The sequence below is a fragment of the Dipodomys spectabilis genome, unplaced genomic scaffold (genome assembly GCF_019054845.1).
Source record: "Dipodomys spectabilis isolate Male_0828 unplaced genomic scaffold, ASM1905484v1 ptg000149l, whole genome shotgun sequence".
Lineage (NCBI taxonomy): Eukaryota > Metazoa > Chordata > Mammalia > Rodentia > Heteromyidae > Dipodomys > Dipodomys spectabilis.
The window spans coordinates 1,367,224-1,376,687 of NW_024870826.1; positions in this window are offsets into that span (position 1 = coordinate 1,367,224).

Below are 9,464 nucleotides of genomic sequence, written 5' to 3' on the forward strand. Positions count from 1 at the left end.
GCCCTGGGTTCGATTCCTCAGCAACACATAAGCAGAAAAAAAGCAGGAAGTGGCATTATGGCTCAAGTGGTAGAGCGCTAGCCTTGAGCTAAAAAGCTGAGGTACAGCCCCCAGGCCCAGAGTTCAGGCCCATGACTGGACCCAAAAACAAAAACAAAAGCAACAACAACAACAACAAACAATTTGGGCTATGTCATTCTTCCTGATGGAGGCATAGGATTCCATTGTATACATATACCTCATTTTCTTGATCCATTCTTCTACTGAAGGGCACCTGGGCTGCTTCCATATCTTACCTATGGTAAAAAACGCTGTGATAGGGCTGGGAAGGGGCTCTGTGGTAGAGCACTTGCCTTACATGCATGAGGCCCTGGGTTTGATTCCTCAGTACCACATAAGCAAAAAGAAAAAAGCCAGAAGTGGCGCTGTGGCTCAAGTGGTAGAGTGCTAGCCTTGAGTTGAATAGCCGAGGGGCAGTGCTCAGGCCCAGAGTTCAGGCCCCACGACTGGCAATCCCCCAAAAAATGTTCTGATAAATATCGTTGTGCTGCTAACCTTAGTATGGCCTTATATGTGATCGTTTGGGTAAATGCCCAAAAGTGGGATTGCTGGGTCTTAGGGGAGCACTATGTGGAGTCTTTTAAGGAGCCTCCATGTTACTTTCTAAAGTGGTTGAACAAGTTTACAATCCCACCAACAATGCAGTAGGGTTCCCACCTGGGAACATCCACTCCAGAATCTGTTACTAGTGTTCTTTTTTATATTAATAAGTTTCTTAGATTGTGAAAATACAGTACAGAGGGGTAACAATGACATGAGCAAGGTAATGAGTACATTTCTTATCAAGCATTATTGTCTCCTCCTTTGTTTCCCCTTACCATTCCTTTCCTACCATCTCTCCTCCGGGTCCTCCAAAGTTGTAAAGTTCGTTTTTAGAGATACCATCTTGTACACCACATTGTAGGAATTGATCCACCTATATCCCTATTTAAACAGTTTTTTTAACCTTCCCATTCACAAATTTTACCAACATCAACTACAGGGAAAACAGGGTTTATACCATGGGGGAGGGAAATACAAAAAAAAAAGAAATGATCTTATAAATATGTTAGAAACAATAGCAAGAAAAACCATTTGAGTCCTTATCTTGGGGTTCATTTAGCTTAACGTCAACTTGTCAGACGGCTTCTGCTTGTCTCAGACATATATTACTTGTTGCAAATAAGGGAAATCATGAGACCTATGTTTCTTTGGGCCTGGCTTCCTTCACTTAATATAATTTTTTCCAAGTCTTTCAATTTCCTAAAAAATGAGGCAATTGTTGGAGGGAGTGTAAACTTGTTCAACCAGTTTGGAAAGTAGTATTGAGGTTCCTCAGAAGACTCCACATAGAGCTTCCCTATGACCCAGCAATCCCACATTGGGCATTTACCTGAATGATCACAAACAAGACCATACTAAAGCTACCAGACCAAGTATGTTTATTGCAACATTATTTACCATAGCTAAGATATGGAACCAGCCAAGATGCCCCTCAGTAGATGAATGGATCAAGAAAATGTGAATGGAATTCTATGCCTCCATCAGAGATCTTCATTATAGCAATTCTAACTGGGGTGAGGTGGAATCTCAATGTTGTTCTCATTTGCATTTCTTTTATGTCTAGAGAGGTTGAGTATTTCTTCCTGTGTCAATTGGGCATTGTTATTTCCTCTCTAGAGAAGCTTCTCTTTAAGTCTTTAGGCCACTTATTTATCGGGCAATTGTTTCTTTTAGTATTTGTTGTTGGGCGATTTAATTATTTGAGCGCCAAGTACATTTTAGATATGAGATCCTTATCAGTTGTGTGGATAGTTAAGATCTTCTCCCAGTACATGGGCTTCCTATTGATCTTGTTAGCTATGTGCTCTGCCATTTAGAATCTGTACAGCTTCATGCAATCCCATTTGTGCAACCTTTCTTTGATTTGTTGTGTTTCAGGATCTCTATTAAGAAAAATTTGACCTATGCCAAGAAGACCTAGGGTTTCTCCTAGTCTGTATTTTAATTTTTTTAGTTTGTCTGCTCTGACTCCTAGGTCTTTGATACATTTAGAGGTGATTCGCTTGCAGAGTGATATATTCAGATATAACTTTAGTTTTGTACAGGTGATTAACCAATTTTGCCATTTAGTGAGGATGCTGTCTTTCTTGCATTCTATTTTTTAGCTCTCTCATCGAAGATTAGGTGGCTAAAATTCTGTGTGTTCATTTCTGAATTTTCAATTCTATTCCATTGTTCCTGAGGTCTCTTCTTGTGCCACTACCACACTGTTATGATTACTATGGCTTTGTAGTAGAATTGGTAATTTGCTATTGATATTCTTCCAGCACTGTTTTATTCTGTTAAGGATTGTTTTTCCTATGCACAGTATTTTATTGTTCCATATGAATTTTTGGATTACCTTTTCTATTCCCTTGAAGAATAAGGTTGGAATATTGACAGGTATCATATTGAATTTGTAGATACCCTTGGGAAGTATGGCTATTTTCACGATATTAATCCTTCTGATCCAGGAGCAAGGGAGGATTGCCACTTTCTAAGTTCTGTTTTGATTTCCTTTTTCAGGTTTATATAATTTTCATCTTAGTGGTCCTTTACTTTTTAAGTTAACTCCTAGGTATTTTATTTTTTGTGGGCTTATTACAAAGGAGTTGCTTTCTTAATTTCTGCTGTGCTCTACTCATTGTTGGCATACAGAAAAACCATTGATTTTTGAGGGTTAATTTTATATCCTGCTTCTTTGCCAAATTTTCGAAGCAGCTCGAGTAATTTGGGAGTAGAGTCCATGGGATTATTTAAATACAAGATTATATCATCTGCAAAGAGAGAGAGTTTTACTTTGTCTTTCACTATTTGGATACCTTTTATGTTTGCTTCTTGTCTTATTGCTGTAGCTAGGCATTCTAATAATGAATTGAAGAGAAGTGGAGAGTGGACATCCTTGTCTTGTTCCTGAGTTAAGAGGAAATAGCTTTAGTTTTTCACCATTATGTATAATGCTTTCTCTCAGTTTGTCATATACAGCCTTTATTGTATTGAGGAATGTTCCATGGATTCCTAATTTTTCCAAAGCCTTCATCATAAAGAGGTGTTGAATCTTGTCAAATGCTTTTTCTGCATCTATTGAGATAACCATGTGATTCTTATCCTTGCCCTTATTGATGTGATGAATTACATTTATTGATTTGTGTATTTTGAACCACCTTTACATCCTTGAAATGAATAATCCTGTTTGATCGTGGTGTATGATATTTTTGATGAATTTTTGAAGTTGATTGGCCAAGATTATGTTGAGTAGTTTTGCATCGATGTTCATCAAATAGTAGGTCTATAGTTCTCTTTCTTTGATGAGTCCCTGCCTGGTTTTAGGATGAGGGTCATAATGGCTTTTTTTTATTATAAAGGTACTCTACAGAGGGGTTACAATTACATGAGTGAGGTAATGAGTACATATCCTATAGAACATTGTTACCCCCTCCTTTGTTTTTACCCTATTATCCCTTTCCCCCTTACCTCACCAACTCCTCCCTTCCCCCACACTCAAAGATATAAAGTTCATTTTCTTGTACATCTCATTGGTATAATGGTTAAACTTGTAACCTTATTTCAATATTTTGGTACTTTTCTTCCCCTTCCCAAATTTAAAAAAAAAAATGTATATATAAGATGTAGGGTGTTGTACTAATCTTTCTTCACCTTGGGAACTCCCTGATTCCTCGTCCTAGTTGGCCCAGGTGCATATATCATCTGTCTTTGTTTTTTTTTTTCAAGGTAAGTGGTTCCTCTTCCTTCCTCAAATGTAGGAACACAATTTTAGCACAGGGATTGTGGGGTGTGTCTTTGGCGTTAAGAGAACATCGTTTTCTTTCTCTTGCTGTCACTTACTGAACAAAAGATTTTATGTTGTAATATACACAAATTTGTTGATATTTTCCTATATATATATATTTCCTTTGTGAAATAAATTTTCATTCTTAAAACACTCACTTAGTATTCCTTAAACGTCCATGGGATGCTTTCTACCTTTGTGTCCTTATTTGTTTTTAGGAATTGTTTGCAAAGGCTTTAAGTCGTGGTATACTTGGTATTTATTCATATAGATAGCTAGCTATCCTAGTGGCTGTTTATTGCATAATCTAGTGTCTGATATCAAGTTCCCACTTAGGTTTGGTCCTTATTTCTCTACTATTTTCTTATTGCGTTTCCTCAGCTTTAATATCAGACTATCTTGATTACTATGCTTCAGTGTGACAAATCTTCATTTCAGGTGGGATGTGTCCCCACTTGTTCTTCCTCATTCTTTGCCTCTTTGATCTTTCACAATCCCTCCCCTCTTCTAGTGTTGGAGACCAAACCCAGGTCTTCTGCATGGATGCCAAGTTCTCTACAAGTGAGCTACATGCCCACCCAGCTCTTAATTATTTGAAACAGCAGTCACTGGGTCCATGTGGGGATTTTTTAAGTTTCCCTCTAGAATTAGGGTCTCTTTACTTATGATCCCTGACTTTGGTCACAGAATAAGAATTTCCAGAGAAATCACCATGGCAAGAAAAGTTGGCATAGTTTTATTGAGTAAGCAAGCAAACAATCAGCAGCGGACAGACAGAGGCACACTCAGTATGTGGGTGCTGTCACAGAGAGAAGCATAGAGCTGTTTGACATCAGGGGAGTTTTTCTGAAAAAGCAAGGTCTGTCATAAAGTCATGCAGATGCTTGTTTATCTTTGCTTTTTGTCATTCCTGGTGTTACACCTTTTGAGTTCTTGATTATTTATTTGGTGACTCACTCTTTAGTATATTTCTTCTAGGAAAAAAACACATTTTGCCATACAACAGATATTTGTCCTTAAGATGAGGAATGCATCCTCTTGATTCTCAGGCTGTATTTAGAAGCAAAGAAGATGTGCTTGCATGTTTCTAAATGTCTTGTTTCTTTTTGATTTCCTGTCTACCATTCCTCAAGGCTTATTTTTCCTAACTGATGATGCCTCCAATCTATACAAATTGCTGTGAAGACTTATCATAGTATTGCATTGAATGTATAGATGGTTTTGATGGAAATTAATACCTACTTGATGCTGTGTATTACTGTTCAGAATTGAGCCATGGTTCTCCTTTTAGCTCTATTTCAATTATTTTTGCAAGTTTTAATTTTCTTTACAACGTATGATGTGTTTTGTTAGATAGTTCTTTGTGTGCTTTTATTGGGTTGTTTTGGTATGAACAACACTGGGGTTGAACTCATACCTCGTTTATGGGAAGAAAGCACTCTACCACCTAAGTCACAATCAGCTATGGAAGTTTGTTGTTTGTTGTTTTTTTGTTTTTCTTGGTCATGGGGCTTGAACTCTGGGCCTGGGTGCTATTCCTCAGCTCTTCATCTCAAGGCTAGACCCCTACCAATTTAGCTACAGTGCCACTTCCAGTTTTCTGTGTGGTTATTTGGAGATAAGAGTCTCATGGGCTTTTCCTTCCCAGGCTGGAGTTGAACCACAGTCCTCAGATCTCAGCTTCTGAGTAGCTAGGATTGCATGTGTGAGCCACTGACACCCAGATATGGTAGTTTTTTTTAATAATTGAAATTATTTATTTTTTGTCCTAATTTAATTTAATATTTTTATATCTTTTTTCATCACATGGAATTGAGTAGAGGATAATTTATATGTATGTATGTGCATGCTTCTGTGTACATATGTGCCAATACTGAGGCTTGAATTTCCTTAAATTTTTCCAAGCAAGGTTGGCACTACACCACTTAAACCACACCTTCAGGGATTTTTTTGCTGCTTAATTGAAGGTAAGAATCACTGATTGGCTACTTTGAAGGATTAGTTGTGCGATGAGAGTTCAGAGCCAGACTGTGCAGTCTCCTTCCCTCTTCCCTCTAATAAACTACTCAGGAAAAGCTGCAAGTGTCATTGTGGCTCAAGAGGTAGAGCATTAGATTTAATGAAAAGCAACTCATATGCAGTGCCTAGGCCTGAATTTCAACCCTGGGGCCAGCGGGTTAAAAAAATAACAAACTCTGAATTGTCTGACCAGTCTAGCTTTAAACTATCATCCTATAGATCTTAGCCTCTGAAGTAGCTGGGATTACAGGTATGAGCCTTTAGTAATAGTAATAGTTTTCTAATATTATTATTGACAGATGCTTTAAAAAACACATGGCTAACAGTGTCTCATGTTTATAATCCTTGATATTATGGAGGGTGAGACATAAGATCCTCGGTTTGAAGTTGGGACCAATTACAGAATGTTTGAGTCTTATCTCCAACTAACAACCAAAAGGTTGTATGTAGAACTGTGGCCCAAATTTTAGAGTCATAGCCTTGATCAGAAAAATCTCAGAGACAGTGCTCAGGTAATGAGTGCAAGTCCCAGGACCAGCACAAAAAATTAAAATAAATAGAACACAAAATAATCCCAGGTATGGCTAGTGACAGTTTGCATATTTTTCCAACAAATTATGTACCAACAGTCAGATGAAACTTCTGCTTATAAATCTGCACTAATTATATTTAAACAATTATTACACTCTTTCATTTAGAAAGTTAGCCAAGAATTAATGCCAGTTGAAGAGAAATTGTATGTGATTACGACTTCAGCAACAATGCATTTTTTTTACTTTTTAAAAGTGTCACCTATTTATCACCTTTCAAATATATATATATATATATATATATATATATATAACATTATTAAATTAATTTCAGCTAAATATTAACTTCACTATCCTCTAAATTTAAGTGTTGAACTAAATTTTATATCAGAGTGAATTGTATAAACATTAGGGAAATAACTGAGGCAATGAAAAGGGGAGCAAATTGGTTTGAGACTGGCTACCAAGGTAGGTCTTCAAGAGGCCAGGGCTGTTTCTCATTCTTAAGGTCCATTTCCCTGACTGGTCCTCCTCCCCTTGACTCTAATCAAAGGATTAGCTTATATGTATGGGAACAGCAGCAGCTTGAGTTGAAGGCTTTCTTTAAAGTCTCTTTCTTTTGTTTAAATGCAGGAACAAGAGAAGTCACTGGCTGACTGGTCTCTGACCTGGAAAGTAATTCGAAATATGAAGACCAACCTGTGTGGTCTGTGTGGAGGAGGATGTGGTGGTGACAAAGAATAGATAGAGCTTTTGTGCAGAACTTGCACATTGTTACTCCTGTGTGTAAGTCAGCAATCTTCCCATAGGAAATTGCAATGTCCCAAAATGTTAGAAAGGTGCTTTAATTTTGTTAGAATTCCTTTTCAGTGGGATCCCTGCTCCTCCACTGTTCCTTTAGATTCTGTAGTTTTAGAAGGCAGCAGCATGCTTAACAGAAACAATCCCTTCTTTCCATAGCACTGGATGCTGCAAGTATGTACACATTTAAGGAAAGTTTGAAAATAATCTCCATCAGGTAGGAGAACAATGAGAGGGATGGGGTGATAATGGGGCTAAGCTAATATTGATTAGATTGTGACAAGTGTTGCCTGTCTGTTGAGAGGCCTCTGGCCTTTCCTGAGCAACACCTCATTTGGGCCTAACAGCAGGGGTCTTACTGGGCTCCCCTACATACACATGTAATCAGCTTCTTTTAGAAGCTGGTGGGATTTTTAAACTTTTAGAAGCTATCAGATTAACTGATTGAACTCAAGAGGGTACGGGTACTTAACTGTTCACTGCTACTCAGGTTAGAGTCCTGAGTAATGTATTGGACAGTTTATATAAGTGATGAGATCAGAGCAAATTGAAGGCTTCTAGTAATCTTAAAGATCTTTAAGAACATAAAATCCAGTGGAAAGTGGCAATATGGCTCAAAGTGGTAGATTACTGGCCTTGAGCAAAATACTCTCACGGACAGTACCCAAGCTCTGAGTTCAAGCCCCACGACCGTCACACACACACAAAAATTGAACAAAGTATTTGCTTGTCTCATTTTAAATGTCAATTTAAGTTTTTTATTTAAAGTTTATACAAAAAGAAAGTATTTGGTGTTCTAGGAAATTTCTCCAAAAGTTAATGTAGAGCAGAATGTAGAGCCATTGTGAGATTAATTAGGAATTCAGAGCTGTGAACGACTATAGTTTTATAAGCTGAAGTCAATACATGTCAGAGAGATGGAAACAAAACTTGGCTTTCTAGCAATAGACTTTCAAGCCTTTTCAACACATTTGGCTGGGTAGATGGTGCTACATTTGGTAATTTTGCTCCACTCTGAAAGTATTGTGTAAGAAGAAAATCCTATTGGCTTTCTTATTTATGAACTGCATGTGAAAACTTTAGCAAAGGACCTTGTGTGGCCCCTTTTTAACTAGAAGTATTTCAAGTTTTTTAAGACCTCAGAATCCTTCTGTACTCTAGCCAGGCTGCTTTGAACTATTTAATTTGAAATTTATTAGCATAATCATTTATCATTGTTGGGAGGATATTCCTATGCTTAGTAAATCTACTTGTTGGAGTTATTTGTAAGCAATGAAGCATTGGGTCTTTCAGAGTTAGCCTGTGAAGAGTAGAATGGATTGAGGTGACATTTCCATGATTTATAGGCAAAATCACCCTGTTCTATTAGAAGTGTGGGATCAAATGTGTGATGGGCCTTGGTTTAAGGTTTCTTTTATTTTACTATGTATGAATCCTCCATCATATATATGCCTTTAATCTTTCTGATATGTTGTATTATAAACGTTTGGTTTTAACATGATGTGAATTAGTTTTTAAATGAAACAAACAGGACATTTGGCCTTAATGATGGAAGAATTTGATTAATTTTAATAGACAAAAATATTGTCAGAATTAAATTATAAGTTTATCATCAATGGAAAATAAATATTGAAAGTACATAAAGCAGAAGAATTTAGGTGGTGGTAAATATATTCAGCCTTTCTTGTTTATAAGGTAAAAAATGATTTGCAATGGGTAACAGTCCTCTTGGTCACCTAGAGTTGTTACTTCAGCAAAGGTATGATAATGTCTGAGGATGCTGAACCCTAGGTTTCTAAAAGCAAGAAACACAGATGTAAGTCCTCAAAGATGCTGACCAAAATGAATGAAATTCACACTCCATTAATAGGAGGGAAGGACACCATTTTGTTTGCTATCTTCAAAAGCCAAATGCATTTTTCTCTGCAGGTGACTATCAGCAAAGCGGTGGATGATTGTAGACAGACTAGTTTCGTGGATCTTATTCAATCAAGAGAATAAGGAGCTGTGGTGATGGCTGGTGTAGATGGACAATAGTTCTACAGACAGCTGACATCATCATTGAAGAAAGGCCTGAGAAGTTTCAGAAAGTGAGCCAGCAGTGTCCAGGCAGGTGTAGTTTGAACACCCTTCTTACTGCTGAGAATCTTATAGTACAGGCATGATTCCTATAAGGGTTGAAGAAAACAGTTGCTTTCTTTACATTGGCAGGTCTTACAGCAAGAGGGGCTGTGTGTCCTGAA